Here is a 9670-nt window from a genome sequence, read left to right as displayed (position 1 = left end):
GGTTTGCAACAACTGGAATGTCCACAAAGGTTCCTTCCAAAAAGAATACAGGGAGTAAACACAAGGTCCTACTCTGACTCAAAGCTCTGTCTCTTTACTCAGTATCATACAGACTTCTGAGATGTGATCTTTGCCTTGATCTCTCTCTCTTAAAACCCTACAACTCTCTTTTTGCGTGGTTTTGCGCACTGAGTAGCGTCGGGCAGCGCCGCCTAAACATGTTTAAACTATTCCAGGCTCCACAAAGTCTGCTCTTCACTTTTTCCCTTAGAACTGTTCAAATTCTCAAAGTAATCACTCTATTCTCTTTCTAAAGCCCTGCACTTGCTCAGCTCTTATAAGGAAACACTAACTAACTAACTAAAGCACTACACCCTCCTTGACTTCTCATAAGTATTAGACTCCTGATTGGTCCTTCCTGATCAAGTGAAAATCAGTTCCTTCCCTAATCTGATCAGTAAAAAAACAGTTCCCTATACTAATCTGGTATGTCCAAGGGTCAGTTTCAAGGTTACTCTCCAGTCCAGCTGGTGAATCTGGGATTTTTGAGGCAATGTTATAATTGCCTTATGTACACAGACAACCCTCTCCTCCTTCCAACAAACTCTAATACATGTGAGAGATGCAGTTACACAGCCAAACTGGAGGCAGAGCTCTCTCAACCCAAGACTGGCACAGTCAGTCAGGAGGAAAAGGTAACCACCCACACCACAAATCCAGTCTCACACAGACCTATTGCATCTGCATCTGCATACCCAACACATAAACACACAAAAACATACTCGGAGGCTCTAAATAAAATCTGCCTAAACAGCAAAGACCTCCTAAGCAGATATCCAAGCAACAGCCACCCCTCAACAATACCCACAAATCACATATCTCACAAAATCAGTGTGCCTCACAGTCACAGCCCATAAGGCCAAACAACACACCAAATACACTTGTTATAGGGGACTCTATTGTCCGGCACACTGATGTCCCACTCACCAGACTGAACAAGGAGAAGGTCACTGTAAGCTGCCTGTCGGGTGCCAGGATCTGCCACATAACGCAAGCACTCAGGTCACTCCAAAGCAAGTACAAGTATCTCCGTCATTGTCCATGCTGGTGTGAATGACCTGAGAAGTACCTCCCTGGACTACATGAAAAGAGACATAGAGGAGCTCTCTGACCATGTAGCCCAGGCTGGTATGTCCCTGACCTTGAGTAGCATCTTGCCCTCACCAAGAATGATGCCCCAGTATAAAGACAAAATGATCAGTTTCAACAATTGGCTAAAGTATTGGTGTCATTCAAAGGGGATCCAGTGTCTGTCAGCCTGAGATGACATGCTCAACAAGCCACGTTGCTTCGCTAGGGACGGCTTACACCTGTCACCCTTAGGCTTTCGTATACTGGCCAAGGCTCTTGCCATCCCCATAGTGCCTTTTTTAGGCAAGGCTCAAAGGACAAACCCACCTCCATAGACAACCCAAAGATAAAAAAACTAAAGGTAATGCTACTCAATGCCAGAAGTCTAAACCTCAAGATGCATGCACTCGAGACTCTCCTCAGTATGGAGAAAATCGATGTCTGTGCAGTAACAGAACCTGTTTCAAGGCTCCTGAGAGCACCCCAGCACTACCAGGTTATAACTCATGCCATGCGTTTCGGCCCCAAAACTCAGACCGAAGCACAAAAGGAGGGGGAGTATCTATATTCATCAAAGATACCTACACCTCCAGGTTAGTGGCACTGAATGAAGCATCGGAAACCATCCATGTGCAACTAACAGCGGGCAAAAATGCCTTTCAGTTTGTAGCCTGCTACAGAACACCCTCCCTATTACAGGAACCCCACTTGGCATTCCTGAGAACACTGGAGAATATGAAGGTCTCTCCAAACACTATGTTATTGGGTGACTTCAACTACCCAAACATTGACTGGGAAAACTACTCAAGCCCAAACACCCTCAACTTGGTTCCTTGAATTTATAAACTCTAACGCAATGGAACAACTGGTCACCACTCCCACAAGAGGGAACAACATATTGGACCCGGTCATCACCAACATGGGGACTCTATGTTCCACACCAGAGGGAAACCCCTCATTGGTAAGATCAGACCATAAACAAATTTCCCTGGACATCCATATCCCGTCCTCATCCCCAGCCAAGGAAATCACTGTAAAGAATTTCTCCAAAGCCAACTTTGCACTTCTCAAGACTGAGGTGGAATCCTTCAAAGCCCCTGGGCCAGAGGATAATACAGCCCAATCCGCAGAATCCTTTACAAATGCATTCTATGAGCACCTGCAGGAATGCATGGATTGTGCGATCCCAAATAAAACCAAGACTCACTCCTCCAAAAACAGGAGACCAGTCTGGTGGACCCCGGCCATAAATAAGCTATACAACAGAAGGAGGAAGCTACTACATGACAGAGCAAAATCCCAAAAAGGGAAGGCATCTCTGATCAGTATTAGCAAGAAACTTCGATTCCTCATAAAATCATCAAAGGCCAGTTTCGAAAGAAAAATTGCCCTAGACACTAAAGATAATCACGAGGCCTTCTTTAGTTATGTCAGAAACATGGGCAGGAACTCCCAGATATGCTCTGAATTGTTGCATAACGGTACAAAATATACTGAACCTACAGACATAGCCAACATCCTGGCAGACAGATTCAGTGCAAACTCCCCCCCCCTTCCCCCCCAAAGGAGCAAATGCCAATCCCAACTGAATGTAACCTCCCTGACATCACAGATGCACAGGTGAAAGCTGCCCTCTCCAAAGTAAAAAACACAGCATCTATGGGACCGGATGATGTCCCAGGCTGTGTCTTACACGAGCTCCAAGAAGGACTGAACCCTCACATTAAGTCACTGTTCAAACTTAGCCTTACTACAGGATATGTACCCAAAGAATGGCGTACAGCTACAGTGGTCCCACTCCACAAAGGTGGTGCCACAACGGACCCCGGAAACTATCGCCCCATAAGCCTGACTAGTCTGGTCTGTAAAGCTATGGAGCGTATTATCATGGAACTCATAAACAAAGACATTGGGAGCCTCCAGACACTGGACCCTACCCAATTCTGCTTTGTTAAGGGCAGATCTTGCCTCTTAAACCTAGTTGATTTCTTTGAAACAGTTACCAAAGCCATAGATGAGGCAAGGTAGTCCACACAGCCTACCTGGACCTTGCAAAAGCCTTCAACACAATACCCCACTCGGGCATCATAAATAAGCTTACCAGCTTAAATATCAACCCCTATATCACAAGATGGGTTGCAAACTGGCTCAGAGATAGAACCCACATGGTCAGAATCACAGGTGCCATGTCCGAATCCAAACCAGTTACAAGTGGCGTCCCACAGGGCTCAGTTCTGGGACCTCTCTTGTTCGGTATATACTTCTCTGAGGTTCAGGCTAACACGGGGGGATTATGGCTGACAAAGTTTGCAGATGTCTACAAATTGGGGGCCATAATCGAATCTCCAGCTGACACAAGCATCCTCCAAAAGGGTCTCACAGAGACGGATGCTTGGTGCCAGAACCATGGCCTCAAGCTAAATGCTAAAAAGTGCATAGTCATCCCCTTTGGGAAAAACAAGGTGCCCACAAATTACCACATAGGTGGTAATCCATTATGGAAGAAGTAATTAGAGATTTGGGGACCAACGTAGATAGTAATCTCTCCTTTGATAATCATGTTGCCAAAGTGGTTAGAAAGACCTTCTATATAGCCCACCTTATCACGAAAGGGTTCGTGATCTAGATCAAGAGAGGTCATTGTGCCCCTCTACTCATCACTCATCAGGCCCTTAATTGAATACAATGCCCCTTTTGGGATGTACCTTACCCGACACCTGCAGCAACTGGAGAGACCCCAAAAGTACCTCACCAAGAGGATCATGGGTTACAAACAGATGTCCTATACAGCTCGACTAAAGAAACTCCAGCTCTACTCAGTTGCTTACCACCTACTCAGAGGCGATCTATGCCTGACGTACAAAGCCATGTCAAACCCAGAATTAATGGACATGCTCCACCTCAAAAAATCCAAGTCCCTTAGAGCTACACGCTCCGGGGACCTAAACCTCAGCACAAAAATAAATAGGACATGCTGGAGGGACAGATTCATTTCCCAGAGGCTCCCCTCACTCTGGAATAGAATCCCAGTTCATGTTAGACATAGCCCCTCGCTGACCCTCTTCAAGCGAAATTTGGACGCGTGGAAGAGAATTTGCAAATTCACCCCTGGGATCTCTCCTGTGTCCCTGCTAGACAGAGGCACAGTAAACTAATCTTAAAACGGTACCTTCTGTGACCTACTTTACAGAGGCACAGTAGGCTAATCTAATAGGGAGGCGGAAGCCAAATACACTCTGGCTAGGCTTATAAATGCCCTAGGGCAGATAGCCTAGTATCTACCTATGAACCTGTGAACCTATGCAAGGCAACTCTGGACCTTGTTTTAATGAACCTTTTACACATCCACAAAACAAACAGCATCAGAACTACTAGATTAAAAGACCAACATTTTGCTTGAAACATAAATAGGACATGTTGGAGAGACTGATATGTTTCTCAGATAATTCCCATTCTGTGGACCAGGCTTCCCATCCATGTAAAGCAGAGTTCCTCCCTATCCCTATTTAAGTGCAACTTGGACCAGTGACTAGGTAATCAGAAATTCACCCCTGGTCTAGCTCCAATGTCTCTGATGTACAGAGACAGTAAATTACTTTCTATATAAATCAAATATAAATCCAGTTTGTGGGTCACATTTGAGTTGCACTGCTAGGCTTGTAAGGGCCCTAGTGGTCATTAGCCTAGTATACACCTATGAATCTATGGAATAGGCTCCCTACCCATTTAAGCAAAGTTCATCCCTGACTCTATTCAAATGTAACCTTGACTATTAGATGGGAAATCATAAATTAATCCACAGTCTGGCCCTCATGTCTCTAATGGACAGAGGTATATAGTAAGTAAAATATTACCTAACTAATATACCCTACTCCCACAAAGCCCTTAGCCACATCCAAACTAACATACCCTCACTAATAGACACCTGAGGTGCGTGGGGACATAATTGGGCAGGGTTGCACAGCTAGGCTCATAAAAGCCCTGGTGGTCATTAGCCTATTGTATACCTATGAACCTGTGAAAGGAAAGATAGAAGATGGTGTCAGTGCTGTGAGAGGGAAAAAATGATTGTCAGGATGAGGACAGGAGGTTGTTGTTTAAAAGGTAGATTAGTAGTTGAAACTGGATGCATTTTTCAAGGATGTTAAAAACAGGGGACAGGATGGTAATGGGCCTGAAATTTGATATTTCAATAGATGGGTCACTTATGTAGTGCAGGATATCAGATTGCTTTCATGAGGTAGGGAACAGGGGCTCCTGTACGGATCTATTTATAAGGATAGAAGTGAGGTAGGAAATCATGTCAGCAGCTAGTTTTATGTATTCTTAGAGAGGTTGTTTGGAGCTAGGGTGGTTGGTTTGGGTCTATATCAGAACATCGAAGTATTAAAACTTTGAATGTTCTGATATCGAACACTATTCAGCGAATGCTAAGAATAGCGAAGCTGCAGAACAGCAAATTCTTTCCTCGGGGGAAAAAATTCGGTTGGCCGTTTCTGTGGCTTCGCTATTCTTAGCGCTGTGGTGGAAAGTTACGGGTTGGGTTCAGGTAAGTGTGCTATTGTTTGTACGTTAGGGTTAGGGTTTAAGTGAGTTAGGGTTAGGGCGCGGGTTAGGTGAGTGTGCGATAGTGACAGACCTTAGGGTTAGGGTTTGGATTAAGGTAAGTGGGTGGATAGTAGTGTATGTTTAGTTTAGTGTAGCGTTAGATGAAGGAATTTAAGTGTATGTGTGGGGTTGCTGTTTGTTTGATGTGCTTGTGTTGTGTGTATGTGTTTCGAAGCAGCAAATTTTTTCCATGGGAAAAAAGTTGCTGTTCTGAATGTTCGATATTTTCATGTTTAGATGTTTTGGGGCCGATGAAATAGTGTTCGCTATTTTCATCTTTCGATAACGTGATATAAACGCGTTGATTTTAATTTAGTGAGATTTTTTTTTTTTATCTTGGAGGTGTGTACAGGCTGGAGAGAAAAAGAGTTGTAGTTGTTGGTAGGTGGAGATGTTGGTAAGGTTGGTTGGAATGAAATGGAGTTTTGTTTATTGTCGCGGCTGCACTGATGACATGACTATAACAGTTATGGGCTGTGTGGAAGTCAGTTTCAGTGAGAAGGGGGTTGGGCTGGGTGAGTTTCCCAGATTTTAGGAGGTGAGTGATGGTTAACCAGAACTTTTTCGGGAGGTTTATAATATAGGTCCTGATCTTTAGTTAAATATTTTTTCTCAGACATGACTTTGGACTGTGTTAAGTTTCATAGCAGATGATATTGTTGGTAGTTTGCGGGAATTTTATTGGCTGACTTGGCACTCCATGCTTTATATCTGTGTCTCTTTAGTTGCTTGGTTGTAAGTTACTGTTGTATGGAATTGTCTAAGGGGGGTTAGTTTCATATGTTCCAACCAGAGAGTTTGAGAGTGTTAATTAAGGCATCTTATTTACATGTAGGTAAATTCCTAATGAAGTAGAATAAGATGGATTTTAAGGATTTAGGGAGTGTGCACATAGCATTAAGTGTGATAGTGGTCACTAAGAGGGTCTGACAGAATTCCAGAGTTGGCTATATTTTCTATGTTAGTGGTTAAGATCCAGGAAGAACAGGTATTCTGGTCGGATGTGTAAGACAAATGGTCTGAGAGAGTCCGATTTGCAGTATTTATTTATTTATTTATTTTACATTTGTTAACTGGGGGTGTCTGACTGAGCCGAAAAGGCCCTTTTTCTGCAGAGGGCCAGGGCGAAAAGCTCCACATAGAAAAATTACAAATACATTTAGATATTTAGACATAATCAGTATAGACACAAATTACTATAGACATGTTTTTACAGTGGTATGCAGCACATCAACAGTTACAGTGGAGAGAACAAACAAGAAAATATTAATTTAACAATAAAGGTAATTAATAGATTTGTGGTATACAGCTGAAATTTGGAACATAGGTAGAATACATACATAGTACACAGGTACAGTACATACATTGTACATTAGTAACAGCCCCTAAGATGACAGTTTCATGAGATATATTAGCTGTAGCCCATATAAGTATATCTTTGATTGAGGATGGGTTGGTTATGCAGTTATGGGGAATGTAAAGAGATATTATGCAAAGTGTTTTATGTCTATCAGTCAGACTGTCACCAGTATTTCTGAATTGGAGAGGGAGGGGACTGTCTTGAAATAGGGACTTAGTTGCAAATTATTTGAAACTATAACTGCAGTGACACCTACTCTTATGGGGACTTGGTTGAGTCTAAGAATACTGTGTCCTGGTGGGAGTATTTGTTCATTAGAAATGTTTAGTTTCAGACAGGTTTCAGTTAGTATGAGGATATCGGGCCTATGGACAACCCATGCCTGAAGTGAATAGTGTGAGTGTTATAATGAGAGTGGGGGAGTGGCTAGTACTGTTATTGTTACAATCAGCAAATGATGTACTATATGTTGTTGTAGATTCTGGGCCTGGATTAAGGTATGCCCACTGAGTAGTAGTTATATTACTACAGAGAAGGGGGCATACTTGTTGGGTTTTAAGGGATTTAGCATGTATTTAAACAAACCAAGTCACTTACTAGATTTGATGGTAAGGTAAACTGGGTTCATTAGGTGGACAAAAGTTAAATTAAGTAATGATGGAGAGATGCTAGTGTATGGTGAAGCATGCTTGTAGTTACAAGAATGTTGTTGGAAAGTTATTGGAGAGCCTTATATGAGGGTACAGTAGTAGCAGGTGGCCATCAATAGCTGCAATGAGTGAGTGTTATGAGGTGGAGCATACCGAAGCAAAGAGGGTAGATGAAAAGGGGGACATAGCGAAGAGGTTGGAAGACTATTAGATTTGAGTTGGGTGTTCAATAATTAGATAATTATTGTAGCAGAAAGGAAGGAGAAAGAGTGGAATTGAGCCAGAATGGTGTTTGTCAGTTGGGATGGTCTGAGAAAGGACTGTTGGGGTGTGCTGGGTGTGCAGTGGGGTAGTGTTTGGAAATCAGGGTGCATAAAGTTGGAAGAGGAAGAAAGCATAAGGGGAAGTGTCTGTTGTGAGGGCTGTGTGGGAGAAGAGTTCTGAAGAGTTCTGCTATAAGTATAAAGAATGCTGTATATGGGGCCATGAAACTGTTAGGTTATGGCGATGTGTCTTTAGAATGATTTGCTATGAAGAGAGGAGGCTGAGATATGTAACTGACTAGTGCATACAGTTATTACAGAGGGATTATTGCTAGGGATTTTCCCATGATAAAAATAAGGATGATAGCTGGGACTGAGTATTGTCTTGCTCTGCCATCTACCTGAAAAAATGCTCTGAGATACATATACCTTCGCTGCAATTAAATAAATACCCATCCCTTGAACTCTATGTCTCAATGTGCTAGAATAAATCATGCTTGAAATCACCTAATAATATTATTGGAAAAATCTTGTGCAAATAGGGGCTTAGTTTTTCTACTACTGCCATCCTGCTTTTTTTTGGATTGCAGCTGGTGGTTCCCCTGATACCAAATATGTCACCTTCTCCTCTACCTCAAAGTCAAGGGCTCTACCAGCCCATTCGTCCCTGAAATCTAAACCTTCCAGAGGGGTGGAGATGACAATACCTATTGCTGAGCTAGTGAAATGTGTCATCCAGTAATGTGAAAATTAAGCCATATGATGCAATGAACAAAACTGGTAATCCTAAAAATAATGACTTCAGTTCTATCAGCAAGGCATGATGTCTCCTTCATGACTTAGCATTGTCTACATTATGTATCCCTATAGTCCTAGAACTCTTTCTCACAAATTGCTCCTCTATATGACAATTCCTGCATTTCTCTGAGGAGGGTCTTTGATTTACAGAAGAGACAGGCTGAAATGTGGACTTTACACAGTAAAAGCAACGTCTTTCAGCTTATCCACATTATGGGTCATCAAAGCAGATCTCCGGTCCACAGATTAATTGGCAGTGGAGTTTTTATGATGTCGATTTGCCAGCCCGGCACTCAACTTTCAGAGAAGGCACACACACATGCATGTACCTACCTGTGTGTCTTTAAAACTCACTGGACCCTTCCAAGCTTCCATACAAGCACATTTTGGAGATGCTGGATACCTTGCATGCTCTTTGACAACTGCATTTTTACTTTTCAAGCAACAGTCTAAAATCCTTTTTCATCATAAACCTTTTCAGGTCATTCAGTACACTAGAGGGGGAATTCAACCAATTCAAGGGGTCTGTTTGCAGTAGTGTGTCAGCTGTGAACTGAAGAGTGCTAGATAGGACCTCTGCTTTGTTAGTGGCAGAACCACAAAATAGGTCCATACTGGTGAGTTCTTCGGGTACATATTACGTTATCAAACTTAAGTTTGAACGTCATATGGTCGACACCATATGATCAAACTTCTAAAATTTCAAACATTTCAACAGAGATCTCTGTAGAGTGTGGAATAGGAAGATTTCCCTTTCCTGTAATGTAGTGCGATCTCGGAGTTGGTTTATTAAAAGAGCGGGGGGTGTGGAGGGTGCAGCCCCCCACATGGGGGTGAAGTGGGGCTTGCCCCCCTTCTTG

This window comes from Protopterus annectens, chromosome 1.part0 (genome assembly GCF_019279795.1).
Source record: "Protopterus annectens isolate FY-2018-M chromosome 1.part0, PAN1.0, whole genome shotgun sequence".
NCBI lineage: Eukaryota > Metazoa > Chordata > Ceratodontiformes > Protopteridae > Protopterus > Protopterus annectens.
Note: the sequence above shows the minus strand (reverse complement) of the source record.